The sequence below is a fragment of the Bradysia coprophila genome, unplaced genomic scaffold, assembly GCF_014529535.1.
Source record: "Bradysia coprophila strain Holo2 unplaced genomic scaffold, BU_Bcop_v1 contig_138, whole genome shotgun sequence".
Classification (NCBI taxonomy): Eukaryota; Metazoa; Arthropoda; class Insecta; order Diptera; family Sciaridae; genus Bradysia; species Bradysia coprophila.
Genome location: NW_023503409.1, coordinates 7,334,498 through 7,348,905, shown reverse-complemented (window position 1 = coordinate 7,348,905; position 14,408 = coordinate 7,334,498). Strand labels below are relative to the sequence as shown.

The window sequence follows — 14,408 nt, the reverse complement described above, 5'->3', positions numbered from 1 at the left end:
GACCGTTTATTCAAATTGAAGTGTGTCAAGCGCAGTGTAGATTTCTTTATGAGTTATTACGTTATTGGAAGCTGTTTTGTTTTACTGTAAAATGTGAAAAACACTCAACTTTTGTGATATATTATGTACAGCCTAACATTTCATAATTTGTTCTTGTTCGCATATATGTCTTCAGATAAACATGCATCAACTAAATTAAGACTGTGAGCAGTCCCCTCTTCGCTTATTTTAAATAAAAATTGTTTTTCTCATGTAAAAACATCGTTCATAGAAGACGTGTGGAAGCGAAGTATGACTCCCATCTTATGAGACGTAAATACATAGACATGAAGGGAGGACTCTAAAAAAAATTGGAGTGAAACCGAACATCTTTTCTAAATAGTGCCTAAATTACCTTAGTTTTTGATCATAAAACTTGCAATGCAACGTTGGTCAAAATGTTGCAACAGTATTACAATAACCTAGGTTACAAAAGTTAGAAATTTTATTTCGAGGGAGTTGTTTGTGGCGTAGCGTAGCGAAGAAATAGAAATTTCCTACTTTTTTTCGAAGTTAACAGAAACGTTTTTCACAACAAAGGCTCCCGAAGTGTCAGCTAAGGTGAGGAAATGACCATTTTCTCGCCTGCATTGTCAAAAGCTATTATCTTAATAGAAACGGTTTCAGTCATCTGCTATCGACGCAGACGACAAGAATAAGCGATGAGCTCTGGCTAGTGTTCTCTTGTATAGAGAAATGTATGATGAAAATATTTATTGAAGTAATAGATGTTGCATCAAACAATAGGAAATTTAAGTGTTTGTAATATGTTAACATTGACGTTTCTTGTTTTCGCATTTCAATACTGCTCATTGAAATTATTGACAACCATGGTAAAAATGAAAGTCTCAAAAGAGTTCGACAAACAGATTCACGGGCTCAAATCTTTTGTCTTTTGAGAGCCCAATATCTCATGTTTTCTTTCATAACAAAATATTTTATATAAAAAAACATGACACTCCATCCGTCCATACTATCGAATGATTTAAAATTGTCCCAAACTATAGGCTTTGGATTTTAATATGTTTTTATTGCAGAAAAGATCGTTAATATAACCGTACTTTGCCCACGTTGCACGTTCTACTATGAATCGTTATCAGGACGATTTTTGTCTGTACAATTTTAAGACCTCAGAAAACTAACTAACGGCATCGATAATACTGATTCAGTAAGTCCTCATAATAAGTAAGACAAGAGGTCACCCTCTGATTCTATTCATAACTAAATTCCAATTAGAGAACCTAATAATTTGAAATATTGCGCAAAGGAAAGTGAAATTGCTACAGAAAGTACTCAGTACACAGTAACGAAGAAGAAACTCGATTCCTTTCACAATAATTACGCTAATTATATGAAAATTTTCTATTTTTACTTGCAACGTTAATTCACCTCGTTTAGTACCCTGATCGCCTCTATCGCACCGGCAATCTTCACTTCGAAAACACGCAAACACAATCAAGCAAAATTTACAATAGCTGCTCCATGTGGCGCTATTCTCATGGTATTTGCCATGCATATTCAACCGAATTAATGCAATTACTATCTACCTCGTCCTCTTGAAGAATCGAATATCAAAATTCAAACGCTGTACAAAAACGGTGTCAAAATAATATCCGATAAATGGAGAGAATGTTTCACTTTGTAAACGACCCGTCTGAAATCACTTTTTTATTATCTTCTAATTTTAAGTAATTACAATTAATTAGAATTAATTTGTGTTTCGTTGAAATAGAAAGACGAGGCAAGCAATTTTGTATTCATTAAAGTGAATGTGCTGTGTTACCTTCAGGTAACTAATGGCTGATGGTAGAATGAAAAGTCGAATAAATTTTCTGTTGTAGTCAATTTTCATTTTCTTTTCACTTTATTTAGTTTACCGAAAACCCATCAATAATGCATAAAATCACCAACGCTGTTCAAACAAGAAATAATAGAAATCGTATAGTTTTAAGTGTTGTTAAAGGCCAATGATTTCTGAATTAGATTTCGAAAGTTTAACCTTAATAGCCAGCGTCAGAAGAGCAAACACTCTTCAGGGAATAGAACTGTAGTACCATTTACACACATACATAACCTTCATAAAAAGCCACTGAAAATTTGTTCTTTCTGACATTATGTGACCGTTTCTCATAAAACTGAATAGATATAGCAACGTGGAACGTATCCACTTGAAAGTGCATAACTTGCTGTAATATTGCAAAAGAGTGAAGTCAATTGGTAAGGAGACATTCTTAGAAAATATCGTAAGTACAATTTACCATGAAAAATTTATGGAAAAACTTTCATGTGTATGCGATAGATCACTTTGTGATACTATATATGAATTCATGTAGGATATGCTTACCTAAGCGTACTACAAGTATTTCTCAAATGTGTACAATGTGCAACAGAAATTCGTTATTTCATTATTGGGTTCCTGATTGTTAAATGTTAGCTGTAAATTGAAAGATTATATCACAACGGTAAACGGTGACGATGAGAATTATCGGAAAATGAAACTTTGTGAAGGAAATTTATGAAAAACTTTCTGTAAGTTCGCATTTCGAAAATTGAATTCTGAGCGAATGAAGCTTCCAAGATAAATATATCAAAAAAAAAAAAAAACTTTAGTGAGGGAGGATAGAGTGCACGGTTTCGTTACCTCAAAAATAAAAAATTTCAAAGTTACAAGCAAAACTTTCTTATCGTCAAAGTTACATTTTTTAGTGCAAAACCATATGCTCAAATTGAAACTTTTCAGTGTGCAAAAGTGCACTTCAGCCGAGCTACAAATCCCAAATTTCTTACAAACGAACAACATCAAAGACAATAATTAAAAAGTTGAAATATTTGTCTTTTAAAAAATTAATGAAAACATAGTCAGGAGCCAAAACTTTTTTCATTGGAGTTCATGGAATCTATTATTTATTCATAAATGAGAAACGTTGATGAAAAGACAAAATTTTCAAAGTTTTGGTGTTACCACTGAAAAAGTGAAGCCAAACATTTTCGAGCAATATTGATTTGTTTGGCGCAAAAATCCATATGGCCGAAATCCAAACTCTAAAGTCTGTTATTGAACAACTAGCTTCGGTAACTGTCTTTTGGATAAGTGTAGACAAGTGTTGAGTTTGTATATCCGAGGCGAAGGCGAGGTATACAACTACACTTATCAAAAAATAATTACCGAAGCTAGTTGCTGAATACATCCAATGTATGCTATTTCACTGTCTAACACATGCGAAGGTTGAATTTCACATAAAAATTCACGAAAAGTGAACCAAAAATATTTCACATGTAATCGATCATTTACGCAGGGGGAAAATTGCTATGTAATGTTTAACTTTCGCATCGGGCAGGTGGTAAAATAATGTAAGTAATTTTCTGAGGCGTACATAATGTACAAACGTAGACATACCTGATGTAGGAAGCGTTAGGGTTTAAAATAACCTAAGACGTACTCAACTGTGCAGGACGAGGTGCAGGACAAATAATCTTTCGTTTTCTTTCCTGTAGCATGTAAATAACTAATTCCAATTTTCAACATTATTGAAACATTGAGATCGAGTGTTACATAAAAAATTACTTTGCGTTTTTTTTAGTTAGTTAAATAACTACAATGTAACGCAGTTTTTTTTTCATGGTATACGTGCATGTGCGGTAATTTATGTCGTTAGATAAAATTTTACTATGCAATGAATTTTATATGTTCGGGCGAGCTATTTACGGTACCATTAATCAATGAAATGGCTGTATTCTGTCGTAAATTTATTAGTTTAAAGTGGGTTGTTTTTGTAGAATAACTGAAAATATGAAAGTGGAATAGTTACAGTCGTTTCCCTGTTCCATTCAATTGTTTTCATTTTGTTCAATTAACTTCAACTATCAATACCACCCATATAATCATGTAACATGCATCGGTGCGTTAAAATATTTACACGAAAAAAAGGATTTTCAGAATTTTCAGTAACGTTACACGTAAACAGGAACGATTCGGTGATATTTGAGCTCAAAAATTCATGTCACGTTATTATCAATTACGATCATACCTTTTTTCTCTTCCCATAGTTTAATGTATAGACACCGCACGTAAAAAAGCTGATATATTGGTTGAGGCCCCATTCTAAATTTGAAACAATGAATTATAAAATGCTTAGCCATCAAACATATTTCGGTTTTTTTTTCGTCGTCACGTTCATTCGAAAGAAATTGTATTTCGACAAATTTTCCATTGATCAGACGACGAAAATAAGAAAGCTAATGAGTCAATATAAAATTCGATTGATTCTATATAGAAAGGGGAGATGATTGAAAAACTTTTATATTTATAAAACACCTCAAACGCTACGTAGAGTTTACATCATCGTAGAGAGATATAAACTTAATGCACACACACACATTTATAAATGTTATACCAATAACAAAGCCAGAGAAAAAGGCAACAATTTAATACGAAAAACTCAATCATTGGGCTCATCGGTACAGATTCTGAACCTCTTCTTTTGCTTTATATGGCATGAAAATTGCTATCTCGCAAAATATTTATACAAAAAATTTATATTATTTGTTTAGGTAAGAACTTTTTCGTCTTTCAGATGAATATTTTCCATTCTTCCACTCATATTATTTCAAACGAACGGAGCGGAGGGAGTTTTTTTTTGGTTTCACATCACAATAAGATATAACAGTCATGAAATTCCTATTTGATCTACTTTGAAGAGTCAAATTGATAAGAGAAATCCCTTTTTTAAAGATTTCTGACTAAATTCTTAACTTTGTACACACCACTCTACATTACTACTACTTACGGAATGTGTTTGCTTAATGCCTCTTCAAACGAAGGCATACGTCTGTAAAAGATTTCTTTTATCAAATCGGGTTCAGACTTGGAATAATTAGCCGGTCGTAAGGTTATTGTACTAAGAGAATGCCGAGAAAATGATTTTAAGTTGGCCTTTCGATCGTTTTTTTTTCTCGTTTGTATTCAATTGTTTCACGGGTGTAATAAAAGAAGGACAGACGAGGGCAACGAAGCAATATTCGAAAACACTTTAATTCAGCAAAAACAATGAACACTTGGGACAGGGAGAAAGGGATGTCTGAAAAACGTCGACATATTTAACCTGTTATAGACGGCAGGCATATACAGTGATTCACTGGTATAATTATGGAGTAGGTATGTCACTTCTTACAAGTCAATTCGCAAAAACGTCGAACAGTCGAGATTCAAGCAGACGTCGATACAAACGAGCTATAGCTCAAACGAATAGTCGTTCCATTCTGACAATTTCGTGGAACAACTTTTTTGTTGGGCTGACATGACCCTTAGAAAAATTTTCTCCGGAGTTGTGGCGGAAATCGTTTTTTATCAATAGATCCACTATGCGAGATGTGAATATAGTCAAATTATGTACGTTTATGAAGTCATCGGGGAATATTCTTGATCAACAACCGCCGATGTTCGGCCCACCCAGCCGTCGCAACAAGTGCAAAGCCTCGAAAAAACTGAAATTTTTGAAGGGCTCTGGACGGCTGGTCAAGCAAGTAGCAGGAAGCTATAACCTGGAGTTTTATAGCTTACTTCACGCCCTATCCATTGAGACCCCACACGACCTCGATCGGTAAATTTCGCACAAGAATTGCCATTTTCACCATTTGTACTATTACTATATCATCGGAGTCGTTTCCTCAGTGACATGCGCGTTAAAACTCATCTACTCAAACACGTGAGGTAAAGATAACTTTTCCTTAACTATGGAGAGAAAATGGACTTTCCGTCCCTAGGGAAAAGTCTTTCCCTCCTTCGACTACACTCGGAAAATAATTTGATATTTCGTATACAGATGAGTAAAAGTGTCCGAGCGCTTTAGCACTTCCCTTGTATAGTAACATACTATACTTCATGAAATCGAAACTTTACCTCACGTTTTTGAGTAATAGTAGATTACCTACTTGAGTTGAAAATCGTTGTTTTGAAGAGTGTGGAGTTGTCAAAACAACGATTTCAACACATATGAGATAAAATACCTTACTAAGCAATGAGATAAATGTTTAAAGTGGTACTAATTGTATGAAATTTACCGACCTCGGCTACGCCTCGAGAAGTGCTATTTCCATAATTTTTCTCATTGGTAAGTAATGTACAGTTCCCGGGGGCAAAATAAAAAGTTTCAAACAAGGACGTTATCTACCAAAACTTATCAAATCCTTTTTAAAACGCCATAGTCAGTGCATCTAGTTTTTATGAGTACTAATTTAAAAACATCTTCCCCACTTCTGATGTAACATGGTTGAGAAAAAGATTATGACTCGTATACCGACTTTATGCCAATTTTAACACAATTAATGTCATTTTTATAAACTAAACACCATGAATACGATTAACCGATAATTTTGTAAGAGTAAATTTGGCAAATTTATCTTTGAAGAATTTAATTATTTTGTTACAATCTGAGTTTGAGAAATATGCCAGGAAATATGATAAATTTTGATGATGTCCCGTCAGGGTAAATTATTATTTATGAAATTTGAGATGACATAAAGTTTTCTGGAGCCAGATACAAGCGTGACAAAGCTACTTTTTAAGTGAGAAATCCCTTACAGCAGTGTTGTAATTATAATACCCAACGATTTCTACGATTTCTATATCATTCTCGTACATATTGCAATGTTGTAATATGTGGAATGAATTTGATTGTTCGGATAGATTAAGATTGGCTCATCTAGTATGTGTATATTACGTAGATGGAAGCACGGGGTTTCAGTGTTAGATTTTACAATAATTTTAATTAAACTTTTTATGTGTCTTACGTCCTACAGTTTCATTGGTCCCACATCGTTCCGTTTGTTGTCAACAGAAGAAACGCAATAAAGAGAGTTTTATGTGATGAAACACACTAAGAACGAATGGAACGAATGAAAAAGTAAAAATTTATGTTGCGGTCACTTTATGATTCCTTCACTGTGGAAACTGTAAATTCGACAAAAGTCGAGTGGGGATTCATTGCACCTTTTTCTATTATAGTAGTTTTTAATGAATTAGAGACCGATTTTAATATGTGATACACACAGTATACTAAAGCACCCAACCGAAACCTTAACAAATTAAATGGTGTAAAGGTTATGTATTACATACTAAGTTAAATATTTTTGAATTTTTTTTTTCGCAAATTTTCTTGAATAAATAACCGTAAATTGGGTAAGAGTAGAAGTGTAGTAACAACTGTGGAAATTTCATTATATATTTTACGTGAAAAATGTTTTAATTGAAAGCTGTGGTGCCCTCGGTCGCATAAAACCTACAACACAACCATCGAACGCACTCATCCAATCATCAAATTAATTCCAAGCACCAGCTGCGCCAGATGATTAACTGAATTGTCATTACGTTGTCAAACTCAATTTTGTTTTTGTTGTTAAAACAACTAAATTACGTTTTCTAGTTCAAACCAAACCGTGTATAAAATAGCTGGAATTAGTAAATAAATTATTCATTCTCCATTTGGATTCAATCCTAACCACAAGTCTTTCACTTGTAAAGTAGCAGGATCCCATATTGGTGACCCCAAAAACGAACACAAGTTCCTTCGGGTATTTAGTATAAGCAACGAGCTTTCGTACTACAACACAGAAATTCAGTCGACCATCGTCAACTTTACAATTTCTGCTCTCTTAATCACTACTAATTATGGCAAACGAAGACGAACTTCCTTTCCAAAACGCTCAAGATAACGTTCAGCAAAACGGTGAGGCTCAGCAAGATGCTCAGCAAAATGCCCAGCAAAATGTTCAGCCCAACGCTCAGCAAAACAACGCAGTCAATCGCATCCAGGTTAGAGTTCCTCCCTTCTGGAAGCAAAACCCCCAGCTGTGGTTCCGCCAGTTGGAAGCGCAATTTGCGAACTCTAATATAGTCAGTGATCTGACCAAATTTAATACGATTGTCGACGTTGTTGAGAGCGACATTCTCACCTCGGTTAGCGATATAGTCCTCAACCCACCTGTTGGAAACCTCTACGAAACAATAAAACAGCGGTTGATAAAGGAATTCGAAGACACCGAAAATAAAAAGCTGAAAAATCTTTTCAGTGAAATTGCCATCGGTGAGATGAAACCGTCCAGCTTACTTCGTCGAATGAGGGAACTGTCTTGCGGAAAAGTGGGTGATGACCTATTGAAAACCCTCTGGTTACAAAGATTACCCGTCAATATACAAACAGTTCTTGCCACCAGTAGCGATAATCTAACGCAGTTGTCCGTAACTGCTGACATTATGTTTGATATAACTGAGGCAGCTTCCATTCAGGCCGTCAGTAATAATCAAGTTAATCAAATCAGCGATTTAGTAAACGTCGTTGATCGGCTAGAAGGTAAGATCGAAAGTCTGAAAGAAGAATTTCTCAAACCTGGTAAAAGCAATCAACGATCAGCACGAAATCGCCAAACAACGCCCGTTCGGGCACCTTCTGAAGCGAACAAAGACTTTTGTTTCTACCACAAATCTTTCGGTAACAAAGCAAGGAAGTGCAAAGAACCTTGCTCGTATAACGATTCGAAAACAAACCAAGAATATAGGCCAAATTGCTCAGTGATTAGCCAGGCACCAAACATAAGTCGTTTGTTCGTTTCAGATAGGCACTCTGGGAGAGATTTCCTTATTGACACTGGGGCAGATTTAAGCGTCCTCCCTCCCACTTCTCGTGAAAAAGGTAACGTCCCTTGTCTCTTCAAGTTATATGCCGCAAACGGCTCGCTTATTAAGACATACGGAAGCAAAACAGTCACGTTGAACCTCGGCTTACGCCGCCCCATTCGTTGGGTTTTCATTATCGCAGACGTGCGATCGCCCATCATCGGTTCTGACTTGTTAAAAAAATACGACCTTTTAATCGACGTCAAAAACAACAAATTGGTTGATAACCTGACTAGCATCTCAATCCACGGAAAAATTCCTCAAAACAACTCTGGCACACAGATCAAATCTCTGTCAGGGGAAACTCAGTATCATCAGTTGATTCAGGAATTTCCCGATTTGTTAGATCAATCGGCTATTAAAAAAGTGTCGAAAAAACACAACGTCCAACACAGAATTATAACTAATTGCCAACCAATTTTCTCTAAACCAAGGCGTCTTAACGCCGAAAAACTTAAGCTAGCTAAAGCTGAGTTTGACAAAATGCTCGAACTGGGCATCTGTCGACCATCTGATAGTCCATGGGCTTCTCCTTTACACATAGCACCTAAGCCAAAGGGCGGCTGGAGACCCTGTGGCGACTACAGACGTCTAAACGCTAACACCTTACCAGACCGTTACCCGGTTTCTCACATTCAAGATTTTAACCATTTTTTGGAAGGTCAATCCATCTTCAGCGTGATCGACTTGGTAAGGGCGTATAATCAAATTCCAGTAGCGGAAGAGGACATTCAGAAAACGGCCATCATCACACCCTTCGGTTTATTCGAATTCCCTTCTATGACTTTTGGTTTATGCAACGCTGCACAATCATTCCAGCGTTTTGTTAACTCGATTATCCAGGGACTGGAGTTTTGTTTCGCCTACCTGGATGACATTTTGATAGCATCTAAAAACAAAGAGGAGCATATTGAACACCTTCGCATCCTATTGCAACGCTTGAACGACTACGGCGTCGTAATACAACCAAATAAATGCTCTTTTGGTAAGTCTCAAGTTGAATTTTTAGGCTATCAAATTTCGAAGGATGGCACGAAACCATTGGAATCCAAAGTCATTGCTATTAAGGAATTTAAAGTTCCCGAGACAGTTGACCAGTTAAAACGATTTTTGGGAATGATTAATTACTATCGTCGCTTCATGCCCCATGCAATCGAAACTCAAATTCCTTTGCTAGACTGTACTAAAGGCAACAAGAAGAAAGACAAGTCTCCAATAGATTGGACTCCAGAGAGACTTGATGCCTTTAACAAATGCAAAGAGGCACTGGCCAACGCAACTCTCTTGTCTCATCCATCAGACAACGCCAAAATCTGTCTCATGGTTGATGCGTCAGACACTGCAATAGGCGGAGTAGTTAATCAACTTAAAGATAACGCTTGGCAACCCTTAGCTTTCTTTTCAAAAAGATTATCTTCCGCCGAAAGCAAGTATTCGACATACGACAGGGAACTCTTGTCAATTTACGCTTCAATTAAACACTTCCGTCCGATGCTCGAAGCCAGAGATTTTACCATCTTTACGGATCACAAGCCTCTCGTTTTTGCTTTCAACCAAAAGAACGAAAAAGCTTCTCCTAGGCAACTCCGACATCTCGATTTTATAAGTCAATTTACCACAGATATTCAGCATATCTCTGGCATTGACAATGTAGTTGCTGATACACTATCTAGAATAAATAGTATTTCGCTCTCTAGCTCAGTTGACTATAATCTTATCGCTCAGTCTCAAAAGACGGATAAGGAACTTAAACAACTAAAAAAACAGCGAACAGGACTCAAACTAGTCGAAATAATGTTTCACGAAGTCCTAATAACGTGCGATGTCTCCACTGAAACACCACGACCATTCATTCCTTCGGAATTAAGGAAGACAATCTTTGAACAAGTTCACAATCTCGCTCATGCCGGAACAAAAGCTACGTCCAAACTCATTAAAAAGTCATTCGTTTGGCCCAGCATCGACAAAGACGTTCAGATATTTTGTAAAAGTTGCGTGCCATGCCAAAAAGCTAAAGTCTTCCGGCATAATAAATCCGCTTTCGAACAAATTAAGGCACCTAGTACGCGATTCGAACATGTTCACATAGATTTAGTTGGACCACTCCCAACCTCTGAAGGTTACACTTACTGCCTGACATGCATTGATAGGTTTACTCGCTGGCCTGAAGCCATTCCGATAACCGACATTAAAGCCGAAACAGTGGCAAAGGCATTCTTTCTTAACTGGATCGCTCGTTTTGGTCCAGCTATTCACCTGACGACCGACCAAGGTGTGCAATTCGAATCGGAACTCTTTACCGAACTAAACAAATTAATGGGAACCCGTAGGCTACGTACCACACCTTATCACCCTCAGGCAAATGGCATGATTGAACGTTGGCATCGAACTTTTAAAAATGCCATCAAAGCGCATGCCAACAACCGTTGGACAGAAACTCTTCCGTTAATTCTCCTCGGTTTAAGATCCATAATCTCGGACAACCTCAATGCTTCACCAGCAGAAATGGTGTACGGTACAAACCTACGTTTACCTTATCATTTCTTCAATGAATCTAAACCTAAGCGTAACCAAACCAATCCATCATCCTTCGTTGAACGATTAAAAGAAAACATGAACAAACTACTGCCAATCCCTGCATCTAACCATCACAAACAACAAATTTTCATTCATAAAGGATTAAATTCCTGTACACATGCTTTCGTGCGAACAGATGCCGTAAAAAAATCGCTTCAAAACCCATACGAAGGCCCGTTTGAAATCATTTCTAAACATAAAAAATACTTCACACTGAAAATAAAAGGAAAATTCAAGCAAATCTCAATCGACCGTTTGAAACCAATGTTTACAACCGTAAACGCTGGCAACACCGACGCTGCAATCAGCAAAACGAAAAAACAACTTCGTTTCGCTGAGCAAAAAAATCATTAAACTCATCCGACATGCTTCGTTCTCCATTTTGTTGAAACACCAAAATTCCCGGAATTTTTGCCTATTTAAGGAGAACTAAATGTCAACATCTTTCTTTCTAATCAACGAGTTCAAGCGTAAGCAAGCTCAACAAGAGTTTTTACATTTTCAATCAACCATTTTCTTATAAAAACAAAATGGCACCAAGATCTACGTTTCCAGTACAACCACCGGCATGGTTAGTTGAACTACTGCAGCAAGTGAACCGGATGCTTTCCGACTTAAACCAACAAGACGCAGCAATCCGGGAGCTACGCTCAATTTCACTGGAAACCCAGCATTTACTACGTTCACGATTGAATTCAACGGTAAACTGTTCGGCCGAATCGACAAACAATGTTTCGATCAGGCGTACGCAACACGCCGCATCAATGCCTACCGCACCAATTGCAACTCGACCGGCCAATACTATGCCAACGACAACATTCACAACCTGTCCGGATAGAATTAATCAACCGCGTGCGCAAAATGGATTTAAAATCAATCGTATGTACAAATTGGCGTTAAACCAGGCTGTTCGAAAGGCAGCAGTCCCGTTACCCAGACCAACATCATCAACCATCAATCGAATCTGTTGGTATCACCGCCAATTTGGCGTGACTTCGGCTAATTGCATCGCACCGTGTTCATTCTCTCCGCCACCGATTCTACAATCCACATCGTCTAATCACACGGTCAACATCAACGGCTCGGCAAACCCGGCAGCACGACGACAAAGAATTCCCGTTAGCCAATCTTCAAACAACCAACCGCTTGCAACAAACAGCTTGGCGGTAAACCAAACAACTTCGGTTCCGGAATTGCTCAATCAACAAAACATCACACCGCAACGGGACATTGCTTCCAACCCTAAACCAATGGTCGAAGACTGGTCAGCAGAAGACGAACTGGACGTTCAATATCCGCAACTGTCAGATTCATCATCATCTTCTGGTTCGGACTCCGAAGACGAAAATCCAAACTGTAACACTTCATCAAAGGGGGAGTAATGTGGTGCCCTCGGTCGCATAAAACCTACAACACAACCATCGAACGCACTCATCCAATCATCAAATTAATTCCAAGCACCAGCTGCGCCAGATGATTAACTGAATTGTCATTACGTTGTCAAACTCAATTTTGTTTTTGTTGTTAAAACAACTAAATTACGTTTTCTAGTTCAAACCAAACCGTGTATAAAATAGCTGGAATTAGTAAATAAATTATTCATTCTCCATTTGGATTCAATCCTAACCACAAGTCTTTCACTTGTAAAGTAGCAGGATCCCATAAAGCTCAACGAAGTAAGTGTTTGCCTTCAAATTTACGTTGTACCTCTACTTTCTTCTTTCATGATGAAAATGAGCTAATTAGAAATAACTCTGTTTACATCAATTTCAACCGAGAGGTTGTAAAGATAAAGATGTAATAACCAAATAAAAAAGAAACGTTCAGTTGATGTACATATAGATATACATACGGTCAGACGTTGCCAATTTTATAAACGAAGTAGATGTTTTAGGAAACAAATCTGTCGGAAAAAAATTTGGGATTCGATGTTTGCTAATTTCAATTTAATATTATAACATAAAAGTGAATGGGTACAAATAAGGGTCCATTAGGAAAACAGAAAACGGGAATATTAAAATATAAGAACGAGATTAAAAATATTGTTCGTAGAATTCCTCTTTTTGCGTTGCTAATTTCAATTTAATATAATTTTTAAAGCTGTGATTCTTGTACAACTACATTTTATGTGAAATTAAATAGACAAGCATTTCTCATTGCCATATACCGTTCCATCTATATGGGTAATATTTTTTCTATATGTAAGTATCCTTGAACAAAGTTTCGATAAAATTACATCAATTTTCCACAAGAGACTTATAAAAGAGGAATCACCGAGAGAGAGAAAAATAATTTTTTGAAAAGATTTTTTTTTGTATGACAGATTACGTTATTCTTGGAATAATGTTGATTCCCCAGCCCTGTTTGCCTTGATAACAGATTTATTTACGCATCAGTGATATATTCGTAGAAGAGAATTAAGCTTCCTTCAACTTTTTGTCGGGAAATTAACATTCATGATCTATGTGCAATGATATTTTCACATATCGTCCTATTGAACTTAAGTAATAATTACAGAGTAGGAGTACGAAAAACCATTATAGTACATTACCCAATACGAAATAGATATCTACATTACATGGAGCGAACACACGGCAATTCTTAACAAGTGCAAATACAGGGTAATTCACAATGATACACAAAAATGTCAATGTGTTGGTCATTGTGAATCGAGCCGGCGCGAGACTCCTTATTACCATATATATGTATACAGAGAGAATTACTTTTACATTAGTATGTATGCGCTTCTTCGAGCCGAAGGCGAGGCCGAGGCAACAACGTAAGTAAAAATATATCTTAAGGTGTATTGGGAGAGAGTGGCTCTTAATGTGATATACAGAGCGATTCTTTTGAAAAACAGCCTACCGAAATCGGGCGTGTTTTCTAGTGGAACTTTTTATAGGTACCTAGAAAGGACTTCGACCCTAGAAGCCAAAACCACTCTCAAAAAACATAGCTAACGCCGACCCGTACGAAACACCTATTCGTATCAAAAGCCTTTAATGTGAAACTCTTCATTTCTCTTACTTCATTTTCTTCTCTGCTGAAAAACTATTCTTCCTTTTAAATCACTTACATTATCCACTCTTTGCCTTGCTATCATCAGCCCCGTACGAAGTCA

General features: G+C 36.8%; 1 protein-coding gene across 2 annotated transcripts in view; it reads left to right on the top strand.

The window, feature by feature from the left end:
* Positions 1–14,408, top strand: part of LOC119073884 (GTP-binding protein Di-Ras2) — an 89,674-nt gene that overhangs the window by 965 nt on the left and 74,301 nt on the right. The window lies entirely within an intron of this gene.